Here is a 17,263-nt window from a genome sequence, read left to right on the forward strand (position 1 = left end):
AACTCTTCGGCTTTTGGAAAATTTTACACTGACCCAAGTCAGACATTGCTGCAGCCATGGTTGTTTAAAACTATTGCAATGAAACAACTAATGTCATAATGCCACTATAAGTAATACTGGGGGAAAACATTTGCTGTAATGAATGAAAGTACAACAATCTTGGGTCAGTTAAAACTGTTGATGCATTGTTATCAATCGATGATGCTGACAACAGCAACAGTTTTGTTTTTTTTTAAAAAGGCGTTGTGTAATCTGAATCTTAGAAAAACCTCCTACACTGTGATGACTGTCTATTCTGGCTGATGTTTTAAAGAGTTCACAGCTCTCATGTAATGTGGTTTACTATTACATGGAAATTATTTGGCCTGTAAGCGTGCCACCTCAGGTCCATCCCAAGGCTATTTTACGCTGAGAAACGACATGGCGCTAACAAATGGCTTCCACCTGGACCTGCTGGATCGGGATTGTCCTCCTTGGCTCTTCCCCCTGCAGCTAATCTTAGCTTTCTGAGCAGCACATGACCATTTTTGTCACCATGAAGGAATCCTCATCTGGTTACAAGAGGCACGGCTGGACTGCTATGATACAAGTGATCTCTGACTGCCATGTTTGTGTGCGTGGAGCATGTGTGAGTCTCATTACAAGGTGTCAAATTGTTTCCAATTTGGATGTTTTTACTGAGAGACATTAACCCTGAGGCTGTGTGTGTCCGCTGGAGATACACATGAAAAAAATAAAATCTCCTGAGCGTCATCCCATTTTTATTTTTGTGTGTGCGTGTGTTTAGCTTTTCGTGCTGCATGGACTGAACATGACAAGAGAGCGCTGTAATAACTTCAAGGTATTAATCTGATATTCATTTAGATGTGAGCCATGTTCCTTCAAATGGTGGAGGAAACAAATCATTGGCCCTTTAATAATAATCAATGCCTGCGCCCCCACCCACCGCCGCCCCCTACTTTCCCTGTGCATCATCTGGTGTGCTGTTTGTGTGTGTATATGCTATGGTGTGTGGTGTTTCTAGGTGTACTCTGTGAGCCATGTTTTTTCCTCTGGGGGTCTCTTTGGCTGACCCCTCGACCCCTCTTTCTCTGAGGACAGCCAGCTAAGAACCAAGCAACATATCAAAGAGTGGGGGGGCACAGCCAGGCCACTGGGTTTCTGGCAAAATCATCTCAATAAATAAATATCACAAGACACCGCTGGAGGGGAAAGCTTTGATGTGGGGGGGTTGAGCCCCATTCTCTCTTTACTCTCTCACTCTTTTGCAACCTCAATACAGGCGCTTCTCCTCTGGTGTCTTCACTCACCGCCAAACCCTCACCACTTGCTCTGACAAAATGGCTCATGTGTGCTCCTCTATACAAATCTCAGCAGCACCAAACGTTCAGGGGCTTGTAGTTTCCCTCTCGGAGGAGGTGAGAGTTGGAGGAGAACAGTTTTGTTATCAATAGATGCAGGGCACAGGATTGGTTGTGAGTAGTTGGCACCGAAAAGAGTTCGAGACAAGCCTTTATTTTCCTCCACAATGTTGTGACACTCAGGAGAAAAAAACAAGTTTAGTCTTTGAAAAGATGTTTCAGTTCAGCTTGAGTTGTTTCCTCAAGGTAAGATAAGAAAGGATTATTGGGTAGAACTACTCTGTCGTCAATCATTCTTTTGATTTCTTATGTTCCTATCTAAACAAAGCTGCGTGTCAGTTCCCAGCTGTGAGTAAATGAGAAATAATATAGGCTGCAGCTATATCTTTATATCCACAAAGCTCCCCCACGACAGAATAATCATCTTCTTTCTCATTATGCACCAAAGCTTTATCAATATCCATTCTTACTCTAATTACTTACTCATGATCCATGTAAATTAGCTGTAATCTGCTCTTACATTTAACAAGACAGACAGGAGTTTTGTCACTGGTGATTGTTTTCAGGCCTGAAAAAAGATAATAGCTGAAGAAAATGTCCTGATGTAAGTGTCCTAAATCTGTTCAAGAGAATTGCAACACTTTTGCCGGCTGTTGCCTCAGTCTATCACTAGACAGAGAGGTTTTTTTATAGGGTGACCCTTAGGGATGAATCTCAGTGTCTACTTTATGGAGGAATAAACACACACACTGGACAGTACAAGCTATTATGTTTCTCCTTTTGCAGAATTGCCTCATGCCCGTGTCTGCAAACACTGAACTTGAGCACTGAGCATTGAAAATAGCTGACTGCTCTAAAACATATCTGGTGCACTTTCCAGCAAAAAGATATGAAAAAAAACTCTGTAATGTTTACGGAACACAAAGCTGACAGCAGCATTGTCAGGTATTTTGTGTGATCTACATGAAAATACAACACTTTAACAAGTGGTGTTGTGGGTTTCAGGTCAGTGCTAAGTGTTTTTTTTTTTTCTCCCCCTATTTCCTGAGGATGAATTTCTGAAGGAAAACATTTCTCTTCGACAAAACCGGAACAAATCACCCACATTATTTATTTGTTGAAAGGTGCAAAAAAGTGCAAAAGCAAGTCATGTCAAATTAATCTCAAAGCTGCACCACTTACAGTAGGTTTTAGAATAACAACCTGGAATTAATATTAGGTCCGTGTATATTTTGGCAATTGGATTTTCCGTTCTGAAACGGGTATTGAAAAACAAAAAAGGAGTGGTTTTGGATTTTCGTTTCAAAATACAAAAATTAAAATTGAAATACAAGGTGTTTTTCCTTTTCATGATCAAAAAGATATATACAAAATTTTAAAAATGCTTTGATTTTCATTTTATATTTAGAATAACAAAAAAGTAAAATCAGTAAGAGATAGAAACGAAAAAAGGTCCGTTTTTTCCATTTTCTGAGACCGGAAGTGGTCATCAGCAAGTGTGGAGCCACACAGAGTACGGTGCAGAGACTGTATATATATTTTTAGTTAGTTTTCATGGTCAAAATGGGAGATCGGGTGGCCGATCTTAAAATAAATCAATATTGATTTTTTTATAGACCGTTAAAGTTTTGCGAAGCCAGGGGGCGGGACTACTTGACTGACAGTCCGGTCTGGAATGATTGACAGGTCCTATGGAGGAGGCAGCAGAGACTCTGCTCTCCTCGTTTGGATTAATTCTGATATAATAACTGTTGGTTTATTTATCGGTGCAGCAGCACAACCTTTTCCACAGACAGTTTTCCTACCCGTTGGCTTTTTTTTAACCAGTTTTCTGCCTTCGGCTGATTCTACCAGCAGACACTGAAAGGACTCTGATAGTTCGGTAAGTTAATGTTTATTTTCGTATCGGTGCCGCTTTTAATGCACTTTATATGCAGCTGTAGTGTCAGATATAATGTGTGCCATGCACTCCAGATGTTGGTGGAGTTTATTTCTGTGTGTGTTGACCAGAGAAGAAAGTTAGCAGAGTAAATACTAGTTTTAATGTTACCGATGCTAACCGAGCTAGCTGCTCAGTCGTCGTCTGATTAAAGCTAACATAGCATTAAGCTAACGATGTTTGTGTTGACTTTTATGTAAACACCTGAAGTGTGTTGTGTTACTGTAATGTGGTACATTTAGTTAATAAAACTGTTCATGGAGACGCTGGTTCACATTAATGTAACGTTTAGGAAACCTAAATGTGATTAAAACAGTGAGGTTAAGGTTCTGTGTTGTCAGTAATCCTGAATATCTGCTGAGTCTTTGAAGTTAAACTGGAGAAAACAGTAAATTTACTCTCTAGTTGTTAATATTGTTTAATGATTGATTCACATGTTGTAGTACGTATTCCTGCAGTGTAGACTGGAAAAAATAAACTCCCAGAATATGTCCAAAGTAATGATGAACACTACAGTTACTACATTTAAATTACAGCACAGATAAACTGGATAATAAAATCCTCTCCTCTAAAGCTAAAGTGACTACAGGCCTTTCTGTCTTTCAGTGCTTGGAAAACTATATGACAGAGGAAATCCTTCCAGGGATACTTTAAAATGAACCTCTGCTGTTGATGCTGATACTGTGACATCTGTCTTCATCTCAGGTGTCTCATGTTCACTGTGAGGATCTTCTGAGTGAAGCCAGCAGAAGGAAAACCTCATCTGGATGTGAAGAAGGAGACTGAATGGACGGACATCCTCAGTGAACCACTTCCTGTTTAACTTTCACTTACAGAAGGTCAGACCAACTGTTTAAGCAGTTTATTATTCTCTGTTCCTAGTATTCACAGGTTCCACTTATCATCTTTAACATCATCTCTGCTATTGGAGCAGAAATACAATATAAAAAGTCCATGTTATTTATAGCAGATATGCAGCATTAAAACATCAACACATTCAGGTCAAGAGCTTCATTATTTCCTTTATTGCACATTTAAAAACTGCATTTAACAATTCTGAACTGTAAAGATGTGTAAACACATGAAATAAATGGATGAAATAACTAACGTTGCTGACAGTGAAATGTAAAAACTGAACAGTCATAAGACAAGTTGTATTCTGAAGAGAGGAGCTGAATCTGCAGCATTATTGATATTACTGGAAAGATGAGGAGGACATCAGTGCTGCTCTTCCTCACAGTGATGAAGGAGAAAAGACTCTTCAGACAACCACAGATGGATGTTCATGTTCTCTGTAGCTCTCAGTCCATCAGACCAGATGTTCCCAATGATCCAGACCAAGAGTGGAAGGAAAAGACACTAACAGTGAGGAAATGATCTACAAGGTTCTTTCATTCCAACTGCAGGAACGTTAAATATGAGAGTGAACACAGCAGGATATGAATGGAACACAATAGGGTGTTGTATTTTGTCCTATTTTTTAATCATATGGAAATGTTTCTTTTCCTGATTGAGGGTAAAGACCATTTTACTGCCTTAAATGGACAATAAAGTTTATTCTTTGTATTCTAATGTATCATTAGCATTAACATGAGCTCCACAGTTATCTGACCATACACTGTTGAGGAGAAAAAAACTGAAGCAAAGAACAGAGATATTAACTCTGTTCTTTGCTTCAGTTTTGCTTCTGCTGTTTTAATGATCAGCAGATATAAATAAATCTATGTTTATGTTCTGTAATTCCGTTTTGATGGATGTTAAACTTTCACTCAAAGCCGCCAGGAGCTGGGTCTTTAAAATAACCACCGTCTCGTTACAGAGTGAAAGTAGCAATTCCTCCTTAAAGTCAGAGATTGCAGCATCTGAGGGCCTCTTCAAAAGAAGACGTAGTTGATGAAGGTGTTCTGGAGCAGGACCAGAAAGACCACGACCAAGCAGCCTTGAGATCTTAGGCAGCGTCTCCCTCAGGTGGGTGTTAACGGTGTTCATGGTCAGGTCTGTGGTAATCCTGTCAAAAAACAAAACAGAAAAAAATCTAGATTATAAATCAACATGTAACCAAAGCACTCTGTGTATAATGCCATAGTATAGGATGTAGTTCAGAAAATGTCAAAGTATAGTATACTTTTCAAGAATAACAGAGTATGGCCTGTAGTTCATAGTATAGCATGTTGGCAAAAAAAAAAAAAAATTGATTATAATGTGGTTCAAAAAGCGCAAAATGTTAGGATGTTGCCTAAAATTGTCATGTATGATATGTGGTTCCAAAAATGTGATAGTGCAGTATATTGTAAAAATAGTATGTTATTCAAGAAAACAGAGTATAATATGTCGTCTAAAAAATGCCATAGAATAGTATTTCATTGCACAAGTAAAAGTATAGTAATTTTTAAAACTATTCAAATTCTTGTAATATGTTGCTTAAAAAAAAAAAAAAAAACTGAAACAAAAGGAACATCATGGTAATATGTCAATTAAAAAAGCCTATAGTATAGTGTATCACCCAACAAACGTCATAGTATAGCATGTCGCTCTAAAAAATATCATAGCATAGCATGTCACGTAACAATGTCATAGCATAGCATGTCATTCAACAAACATCATGGTATTGCATGTCACATAAAAACGTCATAGTATAGCATGTCGTTCAACAAACATAGCATGTCGCTCTAAAAACGTCATAGTATAGCATGTCGCTCAACAAACAGCATGTCGCTCTAAAAAAGTCATAGTTTAGCATGTCGCTCTAAAAACGTCATAGTATAGCATGTCGCTCTAAAAACATCATAGTATAGCATGTCGCTCTAAAAACGTCATAGAAAAGCCTTTAGTCCACAAAACGTTGTTATGTCCCGGCTGTCTGAAGTAGGTGAGGAGCAACACAAAAACAGTCCAAACGCTGGTTTCCAGAGGGGTAGACGTTTATTTATTTGAAAGAGTAAGTTTACAACACAACATGTGAGGGGGTTAAAAGCAAATGGGTGTTAGTAAAATAAAAAATAAACAGAACTAAAAGTGAACTTCATGTTGACATTGATGGGCATTCCAACCAGGAACAAAGTAAAAGACAATCAATACAAAAAAAACCTCTTCCTGTTCACCTCTTAAAACCCCAAAACACACCGCAGTAGCACCCTAAACTAAAACTACCAATGGGTTCCTTGTTTTCCTTTCTGAACAATTCAAAGGTCCCTCTCTATCTCCCCACACATCCACCAACCACTGGAACACATCTCCAAAGTTCTGCTGGGCCAGCTCAGCTTCCCCTCAGAAGAAGTGGCGCCACCTGCCAGATGAAGGAGCCTTTTGAGAGGCAGCTGGCATCGTGATTGGACTGTACTTTGGTCTGTTCCAATCCAGCTTCAGCTCCAGAGACCTCAGGCGGGACGAGTCAACGGAGGCCGGATGGACGAAGGCATGCAGCTGAGTACAATCCAGAAAACAACAGAGGAGGAGTGCAGGGCCAGAACAACCAGAGTAGCATGGTATGTCTCTTAGAAAACATCATAGTATAGCCTTTGGTATGAAAAAACGCCATCAAATACATTGTATATTGTACAAATAACAAGTCAAAGCAAAGAGACATACATTGTAGAATTGTAGTAATTGTGGACTGACTGATTTACTGATTATCAGTATTTTATTTTTTACTGAATTACGGTAATAAATCAATTTAAAAATGCCGCTACTTTGGCTCTGAACCTTTATCTACCTGTGGTCGCTCTGTCTTCTGGAGTGATTTGATTGGTTATACGTCACGAATAAAACTCCTTTAAGTTAACATCTGTAAACAAAACAAAAACGTATCAACAAAGTTTTCTGTTAGAGTTTGTGTTCTTCTAAGTTTAACTCCAAGATTTTAAATACTTTCATTTACTGCAAATGAATATCTACTCCAAATGTCTCACTAATAATCATTATCAGCCTTAAAAACCCACAAAACACCCCTCTATACTCGACCACACTTAGTACAGTCCGGTTCCCCCTTCTATAAATCTGCTTGGAATCTTCCACTTCCTGTTTGTCAAAGTGGCCTTCTACCTGGACAGGTTTTGTTGGAGCTCATGCAACAAACATTTTGGGTAACTGCACTTTAATATGGATGGATGACACTGAATTAGAGTCTGTTTTAATGAAACTGAGTTCAGATGTGTAGCTCTGTCATTAAATAGGAAATTATTTCTCAGAATTCACAGAGAAAAGTCTGAAATGTTTGCTAGGTTAGCGTCCCACATGTTCTTTGGCTCAGCTAAAGCTAACTCTCTCCAACTTCTGGATCTCTTGAGTTGCTTATTGTTAAAATATCTTGCTAGAGGTGCTGAAGCTCAGAAAGTCTGAGATGTTTGTTCAAAATAAGCTCATTCTCAAGTCTGATCTGAACTGTCCTCTTTTGTTTGAACTTTCCCTAAACTTAGGAGTTAATGACAGAGCAGCACATCCAGACTCAGTCTCATTTATGTAGCGATTAAACTTCAGTGTCATTCATTGATGTTAAAGTGCAGTTTTTCAAATGTTTGTTGCACATGCTCCCGACCAAAGCAGTCCAGGTGGAAGACGATGTGAAGAGAAAGCTCCAGAGGATGAATATCACACATTTACATTGGAAATAAATGTCCTTTAATTAGACATTGTCATGCAAAAGTTGGATTTCCCTTTAATGATGTTCAAATCTTTGTTGAGTGTTTTGTTGATGTTGGTTTCTAAATGTTTTTTGACACTTGGCCCCAAAGATTAAAACCTTTTACGGCTCACAAGCTGCAACAATTCACACATTATCAACTATCTTTCTGACTAAACTAAGAGAAAAAGTGGAAAAACTGCCTGATTCCTGCATCATGAATGTAAATCTTTTTGGTTTTTATGACAGTAAACTGAATATATTTGGGTTTGACATTTTGTAAACCAAAACAAGAAATGAATTATTGGAGAAAACAATCAACAGATTAATGGACAAAGAAAATGTGTTTTCCAGCATATATGGCTGAATTACTCCAACATTACAAGATACATACAATTTTAATTCAATTTTATTTATATTTTGCCAATTACAGGTCAAACTGTCTCAAGACGCTTTATTTTTATAGTAAGAAATTTAAACCTCTTGACTAATCCAATTTATAATTTGGTTTTTAAGAGAGTAATGGACAATTAAAATAACTTTCTCCACTAAAACTAATAAACATGAGGTCAAATAGAAGGAACAGTTTTAAATACTGCAGTAACACGACGACAAGAATAAAGTTTCTCAACAAAAACTAAATCTGCTGATGGATTCCATTAAAGTCCTAATAAATGATAATAAAATGTGATACTAAAGGTTTGTGGTGCTAAAAATGTCAAAGTCAAGATATCGAGTTGAACATGTGGATGGAGGTTGATAAAAGTTGACCTCCCTTCAATTCTCTGGAGCGACTCCATGGATTTTATGGATGGTGGTTAAAGACCTGCTCTTCTAGTGGTCTTCCTTCTAGTGGCTGTAAAAAGTCAGTCCATCCTGGCCGACTTCAACACCTCTTCATGACAAGTTGTTCTGCCTCCGACCTGGTGGAAACTCCAGAAACTTGGGAAAACCTGTGGAGACTCGAAGAACTCGTGGAGACTCGAAAAACTCGTCGGGCGGGGGAAGGTGTGGTGGGCCGTGGGGGGAGTCAGGGCGGAGAGTAGGCGGGGAGGTGGGTGGTGGCCTCCCTCTCTACTCCCCCACCCACCTCCCCGCCTACTCTCCGCCCTGACTCCACCCAGACTCCGCCCTGACTCCACCCATGTGGTCACACAGAAACTACGATGTCAAAGGGACGACGAATTTATTTCTTTTTATCTGATCTGTAGCTCAGTGAGTTAAGGATTTGCCTATGGAGCTGCAGGTCGCTGGTTCAAGACCAGACACTTCTTAAGTTTTCTCAAAATTCTGACAAAGACAAAGAAAGAAAAAGGCCGGTGGCGGGTCTTGAACCTGCGACCCTCCAGTCCGCAGTCCTCTTCTTATCCTCCTGAGCTACTCGCTCAGATACTAATTCTTCTTTTTTTTGCGCATTTATCATCTATTTTTTGTCGTTTTCGAGATTTTTTTTAACTCGAGTCTCGACTCGACCGTTTTTCTCAGGAGGTGGGACTTCGGCCTTTGTGCTGGAGGGTGGAACCCTCAGTTCCAAGACTTTCCAAAGCCTCCACACCTCCCGAGTCCTCAGGACCTGAGCTTTCAGACAGTCTGAGGGCTGAAATTTTCTAAGTCCCACAGTACTTCTCTGTTAGTTTGAACCTTTAGACAGTCTGAGGACTGATATCTTCTAAGTTCCTGAGTACTTCTCTGTTAGTTTGAACCTTTAGACAGTCCGAGGACTGAAATCTTAAAGGTTTCTCAGTACTTCTCTGTTAGTTTGAACCTTCAGACAGTCTGAGGACTGAAATCTTAAAGGTTTCTCAGTACTTCTCTGTTAGTTTGAACCTTTAGACAGTCCGAGGGCTGAAGCTTTAAAAGTTTCTCAGTACTTCTCTGTTAGTTTGAACTTTCTGGTTAACAGAAGCCTTAAAACTTGTGACCATGAGTCTTGATTTCACATTTAGATCATCCATCTGAGTTCTTCTCAGACCTTCACCTGTGGGTTTTTTAGAAATCCTCAACAAACTTTGATTCTCTTCACTGAACAGTAAAGTTTGTCGAGATCAGAAGGTAACATTAGTTTGATCGATGCCTTCAACTACTAGTAGACTTTATCTGGAAAGCAGTTTTCTGAAACGAGTTCTTAGTAAATCTGTCCACAATCAAACCAAGAACATAGAAAGAGGAAATGTTTGAAGAAACAACTTGTTTTCATTTCAGACTAGAAAACGCTTTAAGGCTTTTATCTCTTTTTGATCGTTTTATTGTCTCTTCTGTTGAATTTGATCTTCTAAAGTGTAACTGGTGTCTTTTCAAATGTTTTGTCCTTAGTTTGATTCTTCTTAAATGTTTAGTTTTGTCCTTTTCTCACCTTTTATTCTTTTCTAATGTCTGATTTGATTTCAAAATGTTTAGTCTTTTTAATGTTTGTTTTTCTTCAAATGTTTTATCAGCTTGTTTGAAAAATTTCCTTTTCTTTCCGTGTTTAATTTTTTGATTAAATCTTTAAGGTTTTTCTTTTTAAATGCTTTACCACCTTTTAATGTTTTATTTTTTTAAATGCTTAATTTTATTTTGTTTAATTCCTATTTAAATTTTTGTCTTTAAGATTTAAGTTTCTAATTAAACATTTAATTTTTTAATTAATTGTCTTTTTAAAGGTTTCATAAGCTCATTAAATGTTTTGTATTTTTTAAATGTTTAATATTCTTCTTGTTAAATTGTATGTTTTAAATGTTACATTATCTAACATATTTCATCTTTAATGTTTAATATTTTTGTTTAAGAAAATGTTTGTCATAATTACATTTTGTATCTTCTGTTTAATTATCTAATTAAATATTTTGTCTGTTTAATATAATTTAATTATATTTAATGTTTAATTTTCTTTTTAAATGTTTTATTGTATTAAATGTTTTTTCCTTTGACTTAATTGCTTTTTTAATGTAGCTTATTTCTTTAATCTTTTTTCCTGTCAAACCCTTAAATCACAATGAAAATACTTCTGTTGTCACAATCATGAGTTTGTCAATTATTCAGTTTATCAATTCAACTTTATTTGTTTAGCACCTTTCACACAGATGACAAAACTAAACAAGCAAAGACAAAAAACTGCTAAAACTATGATTAAAACTCAAAAACATATTTTTGAAAAAAAAAAGATTTAACATGGTAATAAAATCTGTTGCGTCCAGGGGATGGAGGGAGTTTATTGAAGTCTTCTTGGGCTCACATGGGAAATCATTTAAAATATAAACTTGATATTCAGTCTAAGGAAACTGGAAACTGCAGAGCGACAGAAGAACCAACAATATCTCCTGTTTTCTCCTTTCATGAGTCGATTCTTCTTGTGCTTTCAGACCAAAGAACTACAGACTCTTCACAACCTGCTCAAACTCTTGGTACAGGACCTCACCACACGGGTCAAGAAGGTTTCCGTCTCATTTCTACTCTGAAGCTCACCTTCTCCTGCTCAAACTGCTGACAAATGTTTCTGCTGCTCTAAAGTCTGCTCTCCAGAACTTCCTAAAAACTCTCAAAGTCTCTTCTGCTGCAGGTTGCTATGTAGAACTGTTCCAGAAAACCTCACTAAACCACATGGAGGGGCCTCAAGATAGTCGTCCAAATGAAACCGTACAAAAACCAAACTAGTACAACCCAAACGCTAAAGTCTCCTGCAGCCTACCAGAGAACCTCTGAGAACAGAGAATCAGGACAGGAACTCTTACCTTCTGGACAACCAACGCTAGTTCTCAAACAAGAATACAGAATGTGTCTGAGCAAAAACCTCTAAAGACTCACTACAGCCAAGATAAAGACACAACTCAGCTGTACCAAATCCACTAATCACTGCACACATTAGCACCATGTGCTAACTGTGGCTAAAGAACCACATTTACCAAGACAACTATCCGGTACAAAGCCCTAAAACACACCAAGAAACACATTAAAGACGATTTTACTGCTGGAAGCTGCAAGCCAAAGAACAAACTAAAGCAATGGAGCCAAACCCGGTTCAGTGGTCAAGAGAAGCAGAGGAAATGTTTGTCTGCAGCTAAATAAACGAGGAAGACACTGAGCTGCTCAGGTGTTCCTGATAACACCAAGCAGCCACCTGGACAGCCAATAGGAACACAGCTTCCTGGAAGTCCAGAGGGCTGGGTCAGTGAAGTAAATTTAGTTTAAAGTTGAAGCAGAAAGTTAACAAAGTTGAAAACCACCTTCTGATACCTGATGAGTTTTCACACAAAGAACACCTGAACATGTCAAACTGGCTCCATAGTAGAACCCTCATTGTAAAACGTCATAGTATGGTGTGTTGCTTAAAAAACATTACGACCTGGCTGTCTAGGGTTGCCGAGGAACAACACAAAAACAGGACAAACGCTGGTTTCCAGGGGGTTAGGAGGCTATTTATTTGAAAGAGTAAGTTTACAACAATACAACATGTGAGCAGAAAAATCACAAAGTCTGTCTTTAGTTCAGCTGAAAATAACAGTTTTTGTCTTTTTTATTGACCAAACTTTTCAGGAAGTAGAAAGAAAAACACCTTAGTTTAGTATGTCGTCCAAAATGTGGAAAAAAAGGTCATAGTTTAGTATGTCGTCCAAAATGTGGAAAAACACCTCATAGTTTAGTATGCTGTCTAAAATGTGACAAAAACATCATAGTTTAGTATGTCATCCAAAATACCGGCGTTACTGAGTCCAAAGCTGCTGTTTCAACACAGAACGTTCACATGCATCCACAAACCTCTCAGCACTCAAACACCCACAGACAGGAGGCCGGCTGGGCCGAGGCTCGGCGGCGTCCTCAGACCCACGAGTCCGGGAGTCGGTGAACTTGTTGGTCCGGTTTGAAGGCCTCCGTGTGGTCCAGTAGAAGTCCATGTAGTCGGTGTTGGCTTTGAACCGCAGCGACCGGCCACCATCAGGTGGACCGGCTCGTCCTTGTAGGGCTCCTCCTGTAGCCTTGAGGGGACCACAGGAACATTCAGTAGCTGTTGGAGTTCTTCCTGTCAGGCTCGTGGAAGAACGGCTCTGAAGAATCTTGTACTTGTCTTATCTGGAACACTCTAACAGCCTAAACTGTTAACAGCAGTGTAAAGAAGCAAACACACAGGCATAGATTAGGACTCAAACTAGATTTATTTTAGAAAACAAATCAACTTAGAGGCATTTGTTCACACGTGGCTGAATAGGAGGCCGTCCAATCAGATTTGAGGTCTTCACTCTGTAGGTTGTTTGTTGCTTTCAGATGGAAGGATTTACTTCTAAGTTCTAATTCAACTTTCAGTTGGAGCACATTGCATTCACAAAGAAAAACAGCGAAACTTTCATAGCAACATTTAATAAACCTAAAGCTTCCCTGTTAGCACATTGGTGGAGTTTGTTACTGAGCATCTGAACCTTAAATCCAGTGAGACGACCATCTTCAGTCGAGGCCAGTCAGAGAACTTCAAGACCTTCCATCGGCTGGACCAGATGTGGCATCATCTCCCTCTGAACATCTGGATGACAGGAGAAAAGACAGAAATCAAACACAGATCACAGAAATACAATTTATTCACTTTCATCATTTTATAAAAGTAGCATGAACTTTATTAAAACTTAACATAAGTAATGAAAGTAAATGTTTTTATCTCGTGTTGAAGCTAAATTTAAAGTCAATTTTAATGACAGTTTATCCTGAGAGGAGTGAGAATGGAGCTTTTCTTTCCTTTTTAGAATATTTCCTCAAAATATTCTGTTTATTATTGGCTTTAGAAGCATTTTTCTTTACTTATTTATTTTTAGATACTTCAGACTGATGCACTTTGCTGGTTTGCAGATAATTTCATGTACAATGACAAGATCTTCTATTACAACATATTTTGCTAAAAGAAGAACTGCAACCCTTCTCAACCATCTCTCAGTCTGCAAAATTCCAACTGCGAAAAAGAATTATCTGATGTAGTTATTATTCTAATCTTTAGTGAACCAGCCCTGGAATTAATAAAAATCTGTATATGGATATGATTTTCTCTAATGAGACCACTATGGAAGCCGTAGTAATTATTAACTAACCTTTGAAGGGACAGACTGGGTCTTCATTCAGGTGGATAAAAAAATGCTCTCCCTTTAAAAAAAAAAAATGCATACAATAAAGTAAATCTCTTCTGCACTGCACACATTCTACACTTTTGTATAACTCTGGATGTCAGAGTAAAGGCAGACAGATCCACCCATCAGCCACAACATTCTGACCACTGACAGCTGAAGAGAACAACATCCATCATCTTGTTTTAATGCAACGTTCTGCTGGGAAACCTTGACATTCATGTGGATGTTTGACATGTACCACCACCTAAACACTGCAGGACAAACAACCCCCTAGTCTCCATGGCAACAGCAGTCCTTGATGCCAGCTGCCACCCTCAGCAGGACAAATTAAAACTGTTCAGGAGTGGTCTGAGGAACACGACAGAGCTAAGCTGTTCACCTGGGTTCCACACTCCCCACATCCACATCTGATGGAGCATCTGTGGGATGGTCCAGGATCAGCCTGGTCTAGGTAGGATCCACCCTGCAACCCACAGGACCCACAGAATCCACAGGACATCCCCAGAGGTTCTGATGAACTACTGGGTCAGAGGAGTTTTAGCAGCATAAAGGGACCAACACAGTATTAGTCAGGTGGTCAGAATGTTCTACTGTTATACTGTCATGCTGATTATATGATCAGTAAATGTTACCATCAATTATAACGTCCACATTGATCAGGAAAAAAACATACTATCAGTTCATTCAGAAACTGTGGGGTTAAACCTACAAACACAGACCTAAACAGTAGTTTGTTTCAAAGTAGAACACCAGCCAGTTTTCACTAAAGAAGCTTTCAGAGCAACAATTAAATGACAGTTTTGTTCTCAATAAGTTCAGTCAGCCAAAATAATGTATACACACATCAGGAAAACAGCAACTTTTATAAATATTTAATTTGTATAAGTACTTCTATACATATAGATACCTCTTTCAAACTTTGATCAAAGTACGTTAACTCTGTGTCCTGTTGTACGATGTTTTCCCAACAGATGGCGCTACCCTCATGAATGGAGCATCAACAAGTGACGTCTACAACACAACAGAAATGTCTGGAAGCCAGTGGCCACCACTTTGAGCACCTCTTGTAATTGTAGAGGTCAAAGATAACTTTTATTAATCTCGTAATGTCTGAATAAATTTGGTATTGAAACATTTATGCAAGTTTTTCTCTTCCTGAAGTGTGTAAACATTATTTTGGCTGACTCTGTATAATGGGTTTCTGACAGGTCACCAGGCAACATCTTTTTATAATAATGACAAACATACCTGCATTCTACAGGAGTGATTTTCCTCATGTGCAGGTAAAGATGTGTGAGGAGCTTAGAGATGAAAGGAGCAGGAGTCATCCTCACTAATTCAGCTTCCACCTAGAAACAGAAAGACCACAAACAAACACACTGATATACTCTCAAACGTTCAACCTCACAGCCTCAAAATATCTGTTTAGGAAGTGTTGTGTTTCTAAATTCTGCTGAAAGCATTGACAGACATTCTCTTACAAGGTTGTGTAAAAAGCAGCCTGTCCTCTGAGCTACTGAGAAATCTTCCTGAACAAATTTTCTACGTGTAAATGGGCTCAACAAAAACTAAAGCCTCAGTCAGAGATAACAGGTATCGCAAATTATAAACAACTTTCTTTGTTAACTCAGACTTTCTGCTTCAACCTCACATAAAAAGAGGAGTTTAACTCATCAGGTGACTGAAAATGAACGGCTTGTGCAGTTCTAGATCCAAAAGTAGGATGTTTCATCTCATGTTTTACTAAAAATACATGCAATAATAAATAAATACAATGGCTGGTTGTTAGTTTATTCACCATTAATGTCACTTTATATACTGGATTGAACTTGAGCAGTGGAAGAGAGAAGGAATTTATTGAAATTATGGAGATTCAGAGAGGTAATGTTGCACAATGTTAAGCGCGGTTTAATTCAAACCAGCTGAATGTTAAACTTCAGTGCAGCTCAACGGGTTACAGTTAACCTTAAAGTAAAATAACTTTTTTAAAAGCTAACATACACAGTAGAGAAATACAGGCTGAGAATTTCATTCTAACAATGACGGACTGCAGCAACTAACACAGGTGTTCAGCGGTAAGTTAGCCACCTGTGTTAATTAGCCCGCTAGCTAACTTAGCCGCTTAGCTAGCTAACGCGTCCGGACCAACTGCTCGAACACAACAAAACTCTTCACAAGTCGCTGACTTAACATAGAACAAAACAACGCTGCTGGTTAGAAGTATTTATCTTCTTACCGTGTTTCACTCCAAAAACAAGGTCAACAGCTGCCAGACATGCTACAAGACCTGCCGACCGTATCTATAGATAAGACGAGATCCGCTAGCGCGCTGTCTTCTACAGTATCTATGGTCTGACCAATCACTGCTCTCTTGCTCCGCCCTCTGAGAATCTTGTTGTCGTTTGGCTCCACACTTGCTGATGACCACTTCCGGTCTCAGAAAATGAAAAAACGGACCTTTTTTCGTTTCTGTGTCTTACTGAATTTAGTTTTTTGTTATTCTAAATATAAAATGAAAATCAAAGCATCCTTAAAATTTCATATATCCCTTTTGATCATGAAAAGGAAAAACGCCTTGTATTTCAATTTTAATTTTTGTATTTTAAAACGAAAATCAAATAACCACTCTTTTTTTGTTTTTCAATACCCGTTTCAGAACGGAAAATCCAATTGTCAAAATATACACGGACCAAATTATCATTTTAGAGATATAATATAATGTGCCATTTGGTAAAGTACTGGTTATGTCATTAGTTTATGTGTGATTTCTCCCATCAATATTCAAAAAATATTTATCAGATCCTTCAAATCAGTAAAGGACACAAAGAAAAACATTTAAAAAACTACATTTACCAACTTGTTTTCTTTCAAATCATATTGTGCCATTAGGCTTTTATATAAATTATTTAGGTCTATCTTTTCAGAGATAATAGTTCATTTTTTAAAAATTATCTGGTCGGTCTGCTCTATGAACACTTGACATCATCATCATCACAGACACTTGTCACTGGAAAAATTCTCATCTCATGGCGCAATGAATGAAAAGACCTTGTGACAGCATGATAACATAACAACACGATAAAAGTGGGTGGAGGAGGTGAGGCTGGATTGCCTGGAGGGTGAAATGTAGGTACATTAAGCTCAGAAATTGGTCAATAATCCTTTCCTCTCACTATTGAGGGGCAACTGAGTGGAATGTGGATTTGAGTGTTTGCACGCTGTAATACATCGAGCACTATGGGGGTTAAACTGTGCGTCTCTG

General features: G+C 38.3%; 1 long non-coding RNA gene across 2 annotated transcripts; it reads left to right on the forward strand.

Moving 5' to 3' along the window:
• Positions 1-1,922: 1,922 nt before the first annotated feature.
• LOC129347362 (uncharacterized) lies at positions 1,923-13,204 on the forward strand. 2 transcript variants are annotated; one of them, XR_008599428.1, is made up of 4 exons: positions 1,923-3,243; positions 4,006-4,139; positions 5,120-5,268; positions 6,489-6,988. It is a non-coding gene; the product is annotated as an uncharacterized LOC129347362 (long non-coding RNA). The 2 variants fall into 2 exon arrangements; XR_008599429.1 differs by lacking the exon at positions 1,923-3,243 and adding an exon at positions 11,260-13,204 and having other exon boundaries at positions 3,612-4,139; positions 6,489-6,785.
• Positions 13,205-17,263: the final 4,059 nt, after the last annotated feature.

This window comes from Amphiprion ocellaris, chromosome 18 (assembly GCF_022539595.1).
Source record: "Amphiprion ocellaris isolate individual 3 ecotype Okinawa chromosome 18, ASM2253959v1, whole genome shotgun sequence".
In the NCBI taxonomy this organism is placed as follows: Eukaryota; Metazoa; Chordata; class Actinopteri; family Pomacentridae; genus Amphiprion; species Amphiprion ocellaris.